Below are 13,620 nucleotides of genomic sequence, written 5' to 3'. Positions count from 1 at the left end.
TCGACATAGCCGCCCCAAATATACAGGGTGTCCTGTCTCGCATGCAGGAGAAATGATATTTCAAGACAAAAGACATTAATATCTTAAATCTACTGTGATAAATCTTAAGTGCGAAATATTTAAATTAATTAATTCGTATTTATTCGGGTAGATACAAATTTGCGTGTATATTCATCGATATATCATGCAGTATCTGTATTAATTATCTTAAAATAGATGTTTTTTTAACAGCTTGTAATATAATATTGTGTTTACATACTTGGATTAATTAAAACAATGATAAATTATTAAATTAAGGCCATGTGTAACGAGCAATACGATATTATTTTATTATTGAGAAGAAAATTCTTAATTTGAAATAATAATTATACAAACGTTTCGAGCTCTACTTGCTCCTCTTCAGTGCGCAAAAAAATAGTGATAATAAATACCAATAATAAATAAATACATAAAATTCTAATAAAAAATCCGCAATACATAGTCAATATAAGTTATATAGTTGAGTCATAGTTAAAACGCAAAATATATTTACAATGAATTGAGACCATTAAAATAGTTCAACAAAGTAAGAACCCAATTAGAAGCAGAATGATTCGTCCGGTTATTCATAAAATATATTAGAATTATTAATAAAAACTTGGAGTAACACTTATACATTACTCCAAATGATATTATTTCAAATTAAGAATTTTCTTCTCAATAATAAAATAATATCGTATTGCTCGTTACACATGGCCTTAATTTAATAATTTATCATTGTTTTTATTGTCATACGAGCTTGAGCATTGGTATGTGATGTTTTGAGTAGGTATTAATTTTGCATTGGATTAATTACATTATAATCTATAATAAAAATTAAAATATGCTTCGACACGCGATCTTCGACAACTTGATTTGCTAATTTTAGACATTTTTCGTTTTTAACTAAGCTTTGACATTTTAAAATTATTTCAGCAATTATAACATAATTATATGATAAATGTGACAGAGTCTGTATATGAAGCAACACATCGAAATAAGAATTGTTTGAAAGATTTTTTCACAATTTTTTATTACTATTGATTGATTCTCCAAAAAATGTTTTCCGAAACTGATTGTGTTAATTTTATATTATATTTGTTTCTCAAATTGGGTCGATACAATTAGTAAGTTTTTTCACAAATTTTATTAATGTAAAAAAAAAAAAATTCGTGAAAGAGATGCTAACAATAATCCAATTATACTGCTTATCGTTGAATAAAAATATACAATTAAATAAATTTTGATCAGAATAAAAAAAACTTGCGTCTTTCAAGCGGAAGCATATCATCGCATGTAAGACCAACTACTTCCTGGTAATCAGAAAACTTGGTTGATGTCATAATTTAAGAGAGTAAGCCAAGTGAAATGAGTAAAGGAAAGAGAGCGAGATTTGAAATTAACCTTCTGTGCTAGAAATGCGGCTTTGAATTTTTCATCAGTGCATCCGTAGTAGTACTGTTTTCACAATTTAATTGCAACTTTTAACATTAATATTTAACTTCTTTTCCAAATTAAAAATAATCAAATGTTATTAATAATAAAATATATTTTATTGATGTTTTTTTTTCATAAAATATATATCTTATTCATGAAGTCTTACTTAATTTTGGAAGATTATAATATTGAACTGTGATACGTTGAGAATCCAGCAAAATGATGGCACGTTTCAAAGTTAATTAATACCATAATGTATAATAGTTATTATTATGTTAAAACAAAATTTGTACGTAATATTACATTTCGAATAGAATTGGATTTCGCGCGTGGGATGTACAAATGCAAAGGCCGAGTTAAATAAAGATGCAAAAACATCTAATCTTTGAGCCAGGATTTAATAGCTTTATCGTATAATAACACGGCGTCTAAATGAGCTCGATTATTATAATAAAATTAGCTAAGATGATCATCTGTAATTTCGCAAAACAAACCTGCATGTGATATATGCGCGGATGTATTCATTTTAATTGGCAAAAAATAGATTCGATATTACAATAACTCTGTTTATCTATCGTAATTATTTCCGAACTGTGTGCTATTTCGATCAACTATAGAGATATACTTAATATACCGCGTTAATGTTGCGTAATATACATTTTCCATTTTTTTCCTGATAATTTTATTCTTCTAATAATTGCGTTAAAAATGATGTAAGCTTAGAGATGTATTATCTTTTTCATAAGAAAATGCATATTTCTATATCTTTGAATGATGGGATTCCTATAAATGCAAATTAAATTAACTATTTGAATAATTAAATAAACCGTTCAGATATCAGTGTAAATTTAAAATAATTCTAATGTCAAAGAATAATTACAAGACCGTAGCTGTAACTATATATTTTAATTATCATCTAAACTTTTAATTCCAATATTTGTACAATTTGTCAAACTGTTTTGTCCGAAACGGTTATGAAGGTATCTTATTTTATTCAAGTAACATAAAAGTGCCGATTTAGTGTATTGATGTACTAAGAAAAAAGGGATTGAAAAGTAAATTCTTTAGTAATAAAAAATAACAAGAAACAGTACCTAATAAAAAATAACAGACAGATTATAGAAAATATAAAACGGATATAAAACAAGAAGACAGTCGATTTAAGCAAGCGAGTAAAAAGGAAATAAAAGAAGTCAACGGAAAAAGAATACAAATGTGTGCTATTTTTATTTGCACGAGTGATAAATACAAATTGATAGGAAATATATGTAATGATATTCACCTGTTCAATATGTGTATATGTATTATAATGGTAGTCGTATTTGATCTAATAGACAGCGAACACGTTTAATCATAAAAGATAAAAAAAAGAGAGCGATACATTAAACGCAATATTACGACACTGAAAGAAAAACGCGCTTGTAAACAAGAAGTATGCAAAATGTATACCTCGCTCCATTAATAATATTCGATCGCATGGAAAAGATAAAGAAAATATCGCAATATACAGCATCGTATGTATCGGCAAGCGATGCATCAAAACAAGCTTCGATAAATATCAATGATAAATATACTCAGAATATTATCGGGAGAATCGATCATTAAAACCAACCTATAATAAGTATTCTTCCTCAATGGAAAATTAATTAAAATTGTCTTTACAAATTTTTACTATACAACTGATTAAATGCTTCGCGCAAATTAATCTTTAGATTAATCTTAAAAAAACTTGTAAAAAGAAATTTAAAAATAATAAAATTGTAAAATAAGTGTAGCAAATTGTTTGACCATAAAACGGCAAAAAAGCATATTATTTTACAAAAATCATATATTTCGATAAATTTATAACACGTAACTTTTGAAACGCGCGGCGTATTTGTGCTAATGAAACACTCGATCAACTAACGTAAGAATGAGAAATCAATGCGAATCAATTTATGCAGACTCACACGTAATCAAGGGAAAAGTATTGCGAGAGAGCGCAGACTCGAATAGCGAAAGAATAGAAAAGTAGACAAACATTCGTAACTTTGTATTGATCAAATATATGTCTTTGTTAAGTATAAGACTCACTTAACAAGTGCCCCAATAATAGCTTATAAATACAATGTTGTTTATTTTGACTTTTATTCCTGTTGAAAATTTAAGAATGTATATTTAAAGCTGCAAATATACGCTTATTATATTTATTTGCCGCATAATACGTGCAACGTGCATAATGACGTAAATAACGGCGCGATTTCTCATAACACAAACCTCGCGAACAAAAGGCGCACTTGACTTGCCGCCGTCGTACATTATACAGCGATTACAAGCGTTAAAAGGGAAGAAGAAAGATAGAAGAGCGAATAAAGGATGATCAGGAAAGAAGAAAGAGAATGGTGGGCGCGGAGATATTACGCTTTGACGATGGAACGCACATAAGTGCACATTTTAATGTCAAGGAAGACGCGCGCCGGTTTTGCAACAATACGAACGTGGGCTAATCGTGATAAATACAGTAGCGAGTACAATATTCATATATCTCGCATACCGAAACGACCTAGAAAGAAATTAACCCTTGCAGGCAAACCACGCGGTTTTAAGTTAATTTAAATATATAGTTTGTAATGTGAGATTTAAAATTTGAAATCGTACACTCTGAACAAAATTTATTGAACTCGAATAAATATTTATTTCAGTACTGTCTATAAAAAATCATTTATTTGAAAATTTATTTACTATAAGAAAATCCTTTTCAAAATAGATAAATATGGATTATTTTCAAAATTATTGATCCAATCTATTAAAATGTTAATTTATTAAATGTTTATTACAAATGCAGACTAACCAGAAACGAAAATCTCTATCAAGATCGTTGAGAATTCTCTTAAAATCTGAATTTGCCAAAAATAATAGCTATTTTAATATCGATTAGTTGAATCAGTTAAGATCGTAAAATACGTCCGATATATATAATTTATATATATGTATCAGACGTATTTTACGATCTTAACTGATTCAACTAATCGATATTAAAAAAACTATTATTTTTAGCAAATTCAGATTTTAAGAGAATTCTCAACGATCTTGATAGAGATTTTCGTTTCTGGTTAGTCCGCATTTTATTGTAATAAACATTTAATAAATTAACATTTTAATAGATTGGATCAATAATTTTGGAAATAATGAAGCTATCTATACTACATTCCATTCGATTATTTAGAAAATATTTTGTGTCTATACGAATATACCCACACATGCATATATAACTGGATGCTATATATTAAAGGTTTCGCATAAATTTTCATCAAACACTACGCATTAAGTATGTAATAGCCGTTGCCTCATCCAACTGTTCGATTATACGAATTCCAAAACTTAACCTTGGACAACTTGAATACATCGTGTAGGTATAACAAGTTGCTTGACAGCAGATTATCGAAATAAAATGTAAACACAATCTAGGAAGGGGAACGATTGAACGATGTGAAGACGACAAGAGATTGCGAGTTAGAATTAATACATGTGCGAAGTTTCCGGAATTGTTCATTTTAATCATAATCTGTAAATCATGCACACCTAAAATTTATGGCAACATCATCCAGATATTAGTTTGAATTTTATTTAATATTTTCTCACAAGCTCTATTTATATCCATTGTATTCGTAAATATATTACAACTGCAAAAAACGGCAAAATTTTTTTCAAGATATAAGCTAACAGTTCTTTTGTCAGCAAAACAATTTTTTTCTCTACACTGAAAAGAATATTATTAAATAAATAAATATTTATTTCAATCCTGCCTATATAATAAATGATTTATTTAAAACAAATATATATTTATCTATTTTGATAAGGATTTTCTTATAGTAAATAAATTTTCAAATAAATAATTTTTTATAGACAGTACTGAAATAAATATTTATTCGAGTTCAATAAATTTTGTTCCGAGTGTACGATTTCAAATTTTAAATCTCACATTACAAACTATATATTTAAATTAATTTAAAATCGCGATGAAATACTTATTCGAGATCTTGTAAAGAAGATTATGCATATACTGAAGAGTCTACGCTATCTCTGTACACATATTTGCTCCTTTAATTCTCAAAGCGGTGCACGCGCGGAATTCGCGGATTCAGATATCGAAAGGGATTGTCAGAGAGAGAGGGAGGATAATAAAAATGCGATGACATCCAGCCACGGCCTCGCGACACGTGTTGCAAATAGATCCGTTGCACAACGCAGTATCATGTCTGATATTTTCGAGAAACATAACTTATCACGCCTACGTCAATATACGCGCTTGATCAAACGAACGTCTCTCTTTTTCTCTCTCTCGTACCATTGTTTGGCGTTAATATAATCGTTCTGGAACGTTCTGGCACATGTGTCGGCTGCGTGTCGGTCGCACATTGTGTCGCTTACCCGCAGTGTCGGATTTATTAAGCTCAATATGCAGGAGAAAGGTTACGCGCGCATAACTCTTTTCTGAGTCTCGCGCGGAGAACGCATGGGTGATCTATTAATAATGATGAATAATGGACGTTGGAATTATGAATAAGAGAAACGCGAGATCTTACTACTATACGGCCACTGAATCTCGGCACCAGGCGAGGAACGCGATTCGTAATGACGCGTACAGAGAGATGTCCTAGATTTCTCGCCTCTTCTCTTCCTCTCTGCCAATCAATTCGACGGATTTCATATCTTTCTGCAAAAATCGCGACGAACTACTTCTAACTCGGTCGACCTTGGGACCACATGTGTGAAAGAATTTCTTTAGTTTTGCGCCATCGCGACACGTTCGGCGATTACAATCTTTCTTATTGTTAGAACTGTCACGTGTCTAGGCGTCATGCACGTTTATACAAAAGCGATACAGAGTTGGATTCGAACGCGAAGTCCGCCAAGCAAAGATCGAAGTTCGATCAGCGATTAGGGTCAATATATCGTGAAAAAAAAGCTGGTGCGAAGCGATGAACATTCTCCGAGAGATAATCGTTGCGCGTTACAAAAAAGCATAAATATTCCCGAAGAGAGAGAAAAAAAAAGAGTTGCTGCGGACGGTGCAGCAATAAAACGATATGCCACAAACGTAAAATCGAATTACGCGAATTTACGGCGTGGATGTAAAAATAAATACGCTGCGTCGCGTTTATTGTATGCGTAAAAATACGCCGATCGTAAAGGTGTCTCACCTGTGAAAATACGGCGAACCTTTTGATCTTTGCGCGTACGTATAGAATAAAACGGTCGGGGAAGTGGAGGTTTCAGCGACATAATTTTGGAGAAGAGTCAGTAGCATCAGCTGATTTCCTTTTCCAGGATTTACGATTAATTCCGTCTTCCGTTTAAGATTCGCAAATAAATGTGACGCGAGTCGCGTGCGAATAATTTTTACCCGATAAAGGCACAAGATATGCATGAAAGGATATAAAGTTCAATATCGCAATAAACTCGCGTTTATTGTCGTATCAAGATTATTTAATCGCTTTACATTATCTGTGATATGTAGGATAAAATTCATGTAAAAAGAGATACCTTTTTCCCCGCAAAAGATGCTTAAGAATCGTGAAATGTAATCGAATTAAATTATGTGACCAGGAAAAAAGAATTACGTTAAAGTAGGATTAATTAGCGTAATATATGGAAATCAGATGATAAGTTTATGGGCATAAATAATTTAAAATCAGAAGGAATAGTTAATTAAAGGAAACATATTTTTGATATTAACACACAAATGTGTCATAACAGAAACGCGGACACAAACAAAAACTATTATATTTGCCATTAAGAGCAGATTCCTGCAGTAAATAAAGTTCATTATAATTTGAAAGGATAATGAATAAACGCTATATATATTTGCTTTACATGGGCGGCGCCGTAATTTAATCGATTAATGTATCTAACCGGAAATTCGAAAAAAAATTGTCTGGCGGAGAATGGCAGGGTATGGAAAAATCTGAAGAAAGGAGGAAGTATTCACGAAGTGAAAGGCGGGATTGAGCCGTTTAAGTGCGAAGATTACCATGCCCAGGTCGATTGACGAGCACGTCACGTTCCAAATTGACGGCAATCTATTGTCCTGAGGACGACGAAAAAAAATTGATTACATTGAATCACGATGCGGGCGCATCATTACGTCGACGAAAGAAAAAAAAAGAGAGAGAAAATGTCGTACCGAAATGCGGAAATTGGATCGACCGAGCGAAAGGCATCTTACGAATCTTGAACGCGATAACGCGTTCTATAAATAAATAAAATAAAAAATAAATACATGAAAAAAGAAGCGATATCTTCGACCGGAAATTCGGGTGAGAAGCAGGGTCAAGAAAACGTCAGGAATGCATCATAATCGCGATTCCGCGAGAAGATTCGCGAAGAAAGGAGGAAGTGCTTGGATGAGTGAAAGGCGGGATCAGAAAAATCAACGACGAGATTATAACACGAGCTCTGCGATGCACGTGCACATCTCGTATCTCTTTCTCTCACACTCTCTCTCTCTCTCTCTCTCTCTCTCTCTCTCTCTTGTCGCGCACGTAACACGTTGCTTATCTCGTATCGCTCTTTAAATACGAACCGTAATACAGTATGACTGGGATAAAGCCGGTTCCCTGGACGCGACGCGTTCGTCAAATATACATATATGCCCGTTGGATTGAAACAAATATGATGTAACGCGTAATATCGGCGTGAGAATATAAAGTTCAACGTATAAATATGTCACATTTGTACGTACAATATTTAGCGGATAAATAAACTGTATGATCGCAGAGAGTTGATCCCAGATAAAATGCATATATTGAAATGAAAATATTTCAATATTATACATTGGTCATCGACAGCTACTTGCAGTTATTTACACATTAGCTGTATGCGGTAAAGTTATCATAATATTATCAAATTTGTTTTGAGAAAATCACGATCACTAAAAAATCATATTTTTGTTAAAGAGGAAAACTCATTTTATTCTCACACTCGTTTGAAAATTCATTTTTCAGTAGTGTATAAATATAAAAAAAATGCGACATATTTCATGAATATATATATATATTTATAAGAATCTATCTTTCCCTTTCCCTTTTGTACGTAAAATAATTTTGATACAAGTTCCAAGATATTATTTTTCACTTTTGCCTATTTTTAACTCGTTCAAATATTAATTACGCAGGTGGTGCGCCAACAATTAATTATACGAGTGCGATTTCACAATGCCGTAATCTCGAGATGCGAGCGCGCCGCATAGCTCCGATATGATATGGTACCACACATTATACGCGCGAGCTAGCAAATAAATATACGTCACTTGAATTAAACGAGCTTTTGTTCTTGCGCGAAACAACCTGTTGACTACGTAATCAATGATATGTGACGCGTGCTATTTGCACACACGCGCTGCATCGCGCCACGCGTGTTTAAAGGTCTTGACAAATGCTGTTTAAGATTCTTTTGATACTTTTCTCAAACAGTTGACATAAATCGACACAATGCCATCTATCTTCGTGCAAATAATGTTAAAACAATTAAGAGTAAATCGCAACGAGGCGAGGGAACGACAGGCCATGAATACAGCTGTTTTGTCGCAACAATTCGCTCGCGCTATTTCGAGTCTCGACATTCTTCGCAACAAACGTTGAAAGAAAAAGAAAAAATCCTCTATTCGATTTCAGGCTTGATGTCTTTGTCATGCAACAGTTTGACATCTTATTCTGTTCTAAAAAATATTATTTCAGCATTCTAGCAATTTTCGACTATTTCCCAGGATATTCCATTGTCTAAATAATATAAAAAAAAAATATATATATATATATATATATATACATCGTACAACAATATAAATCAATTTCGTAATGGCTTCTATTTGATCGTTAACGATGTTTGCCAACAATCGGAGTATAAAGTAAAAATGGTAGTCGATTCTACCAGGAAATCAAGATTCTTTCGAGACAACAAAACGTCTCTACCGCGTCTAGAGAGAGAGAAAAATAATGTATTACAAACGGAAGTGTAATTTGATTCGCGCTAATGCTAAGTTTGTGAGATGAGATTGTAACTTGTTTGCCAGTTTGTAATTAGTCATTTTATCTAGAAATGATTAGCTATTAATCACAATCACAGAATTTTCCGTACCTATACGTGAGGAAAACACACATATAGTATATATTAGTTGTTTAACCTACACGAAATACACTTAGCGTTTTATGTCATAAATTTATTAGAGAGAAATGATTCTTCCGGATATTTTTTGAAACACCGTGAGATGGCAAAATTTTGACGAAATTATATGGCCTCCCTTCGACGTCGCGAGCAGACATATCGAACCGCATATATGAATATAAATATACTATATATCGTATGCGGCACCTCGATATTTTCTTTTGCGTGAAAATAAATCGGCGCTTTCAATCTCTCCGTTTTGCGTAATCGCGATACGTCCTCGCACTGCGACGTAATAATTATTTCACCATATTGCGCCGAGGATACTCGTTAAAGACACGGTAAACAAGTCGGCGCAGCTTTAATATATCGTGTGCAATTGCATGTAACGGATGAATTAACGTACATAGATTACGTTTGCCAGCGATCCGTCGATTCGTTGCGTGTTATAAGATATATCTCGACCTTGGCCATTTTATTCCCGCGAAATATTTCTTGAAATATCATAAAGAGACAATATAGCGCCTCGTACTTAGAATTCCATTTCCTTGTTCCCTATTCTGTTAAACATTTAAATTGCGAATATATAAAGTGTATATTTCCCACTCCGAACTAAGTGTGTTCTTCGTATTATTATATTAAAAAATTGTCTTCTAAACTGTTTGTAAATATCGCAGACAGTATTTCATATGTATATAAAATATATGAGATACAGCTGGGCTTTTGTAGAATATATTCAAATAAACAGGATTATTTATATTCAAAAAAGTAAAGTTAAATACCTTAAACAATAAAGTTTTATAATTAAATACAGAATATATATATATAGATTCTATTTATATAATAATTTTTTAAAATATTTAACGTAACAGTTTCTTTGTATATATATTGAGAATATAAATAATTATATTCATGCATTATTCTATTTTTTAAAAATTTAAGGATTCTAATTGGTTCCGCGTTCGAGAGACATCATAAGGTAATTTAAATTGCAAAGTGAAAGTGAACTATGCAAAGTGAACCCGCCATCCTATAATTATCTCAGAAGAACGAAGAAGAACGAGTTGATTTCGTACGCAATATCGAATTGATGCACTAGCAAATCGATAATTATCGATCAGTGAATAAACATCGAATTTCCACATATATTGCTTGTGTTAAATCACAAGCAAATAAATCTTTTCGCAAAAAAGACAATAATTTTGATATCCGATTATTACACACGGCAATATATCAGATTATTTATTAAAATTAAATCTATCAGTTGTGCAATGCTTTTCTCCAAGATTATTCATGCATGAATAATGCATTTTCCATTTAAAATGAATACCACCACCGAGATTTAAATATCGAGATTGACATTTAAAATACAAGTGTAACTACCTATGTATTTAACACGCGCCATTATTATCGGGAAGAATAGCACGAATTGCATCTCGATCGATCGTTCGTCATCGGTGCATTTACCCTGCGTGTTTTGAAAAAATGATAAGTGTATGTGTGTCATCGCATAAAATCCTTCGCGAAAAGTTCCGCTTGAACTCGGTGAAAGAACAGGAAAAGATGCGGGGAAAGGTCGCTCATTTGCGCGCACGCGCACCGCGACATTCTAGAAAAAGCGCGATCGTTCTATTCGCGTAACTCTTGCGCGGAGATGCAAATCGAGTTTTTATTTCCTAGATCTGAAAGAGATGAAAAAATCGAATAAATACTCGCTCGAGCCTCGGGCGACGATTAAAAATTACACAGCAAATGCAACCAAGTCCCAACTCGATCGAAGCCAACGTGAATCTTCGTCAAGTTTTGAAGTTTTCTGAACACCGATTCGAATTAAAGCGATATCGCGTGATAAGAATGAACTTTGTTTTCTCCGTTCGAATTTTTTTCACCGATTTTATATCGCTGTCGCCGAATGCTGGAGGAATGTACGAGACAAAGGGCTAACATATGGCGAAGGAGATTAATGTAATTTCTAGTAGCGTTCGGTACTTACAATGTGTACAAGCCTGCCTCTTCTTGTTGTCGTCGGGACACTAAGGTCACGGCACGTTTCACTGATTTTCGGAGTGCTTGGAGTGTACTGTCATATACGGAACACGAACAGATACTACATGTAATAATCCGGTCCGACAGTTCTTGCTGCGGTGAATGGCTTCTTATCGCGAATACGTATTCCGAAGCCAGCACACTTGCACGTGCCGATTTGTATACCTCGATGTTTACTATATATATATATACTCGATGGAACAGAGATACGGACTTTGCTTCGACCGAATTTCGTATACGTCACCAAGAATCGAATCTCGCGCGCGCGACGTCGAGAATTCAGAAAACACTTTCTCGCGTCTGCGTCCGATAGAATTCCACGAGAGATGAACCGTATTAACTCGCCACCCGTCTCCGGGCAGACCGGACCGTTTCGGAGCCGGAGATAGAAGAGAGAGCTTATCAAACGCGAGTAGCCGAGCTTCCTCTCCCTCGATCGTCCGTTCACGAGCCGCCGCTCCGGTTCTCGCGGCCTCGCCGAAGGGATCGAGAGAAACGAACGTTTCGATGTCGCACACAGGGGTGGTGTATACGCGCTTTTTTTTTCAATCAGAAGATGAGGTACAGGTTTTACACGTCAACGAGACGCCACAAGTCACCGCGGCGGACCAACTGACACTGACAGAGCGGCGCGTAAGACTCGAGCGCGCACGCATCTCCCCCTATCACTTTGACGGCTCGAATCTCTCCCTCCCCCTCTACCTGCCCCACCCTACTTTGAGCGATCGCGACTCGCGGCCGCCGTCAGTGTCCTCGTCGCTATTGCCACCGCGGTGTGATGCTGAGCGTGCCCACACAGCGTTTGCGATAGAGGTGCCGATTCAAAAATCGATTTTTCAAACGGCGATTTTTGCGTCACGAAATATTGATTTTTTTTTTTTTTTTTAAGTCGATTCGGAGATCGCAGTACAATCGTAAAGACCGTGAATCGATTTTTATTAAGTACCCATTGCGTTTTTAATTAAAAAAAAAAATTTTTTTATAATAGGGATGCCGATTAAAAATTGATTTTCAACCGGCGATTTTTGCGTCACGATATATTGATTTTTTTTAAGTCGATTCGGAGATCGCAGTACAATCGTAAAGACCGTAAATCGATTTTTATTAAGTACCCATTGCGTTTTTAATTTAAAAAAAAATTTTTTTATAATAGGGATGCCGATTAAAAATTGATTTTCAACCGGCGATTTTTGCGTCACGATATATTGATTTTTTTTTTAAGTCGATTCGGAGATCGCAGTACAATCGTAAAGGCCGATTTTTATTGAAGTACACATTACGTTTTTAATTTTTTGAAAAATCTTTATGATAAGGATGCCGATTAAAAGGGATGTCGGTTTTTTAAACGGCAATTAAAGTACCCATTGCATTTTTAATTTAAAAAAAAAATATCTTCATAATTTTTAATAAATAATAATCCTTAAGGTTGCCAGTAATAATTAATAAAAAACCACTCCTCAATGTTTAAAGTCGACCAGACTGGCAATATTGCCAGTCTGGTCGACTTTAAACATTGAGGAGTGGTTTTTCATAATTTTTGTTTTTAACAAAATCGAAAAATATACGGCATAAACTTCATTTACTGTCATTTATATTCTGTGACGTTGCAGCTTTATCGCACCAATTTAATTTATTTATGGTTACTCTATCTTGACATGTTTCTGATAACATTGCCAGTGTTGAAAATCTATAATATACGTAACGTAAATTATAGATTTTAAGTAGAAAAAAAAAATGAACGCAAGCATATCGTTGCACACTATTATCGTTATATACATGCTACTGTCATTAATTTTTTTCTCACGTATCAATTTTAAATCTTATCTGACTCGATTTTTTTAGATCTGGTTCTTAATCTGAATCGATCTGAAAAATCGATTTTTTAAAATAAAATCGGCATCCCTAGTTGGCGAGTGTAGTAAACGCGGCTCGATCCGGTCTCTCCGTCGTATGCATATAATTATAATACGACTCGAC

General features: G+C 33.8%; 1 protein-coding gene across 2 annotated transcripts in view; it reads right to left on the bottom strand.

The window, feature by feature from the left end:
- LOC114940735 (terminal nucleotidyltransferase 5C) overlaps positions 1–13,620 on the bottom strand; it is a 113,075-nt gene that overhangs the window by 42,899 nt on the left and 56,556 nt on the right. Inside the window, exon 1 of one of the 2 annotated variants that reach the window (XM_029315486.2) lies at positions 11,591–12,269. The exons of the other annotated variant lie outside the window; for it this stretch is intronic. The gene's annotated coding sequence lies outside the window, so the exon portion shown is untranslated. Of the gene's footprint in view, positions 1–11,590; positions 12,270–13,620 lie in introns of those variants that run through there. 2 annotated transcript variants of the gene reach the window in all.

This window comes from Nylanderia fulva, unplaced genomic scaffold, assembly GCF_048542155.1.
Source record: "Nylanderia fulva isolate GAGA-0341 unplaced genomic scaffold, ASM4854215v1 Scaffold25, whole genome shotgun sequence".
Classification (NCBI taxonomy): domain Eukaryota; kingdom Metazoa; phylum Arthropoda; class Insecta; order Hymenoptera; family Formicidae; genus Nylanderia; species Nylanderia fulva.
The sequence above is the reverse complement of the archived record's forward strand: the minus strand, read 5'-3'. Positions and strand labels throughout refer to the sequence as shown.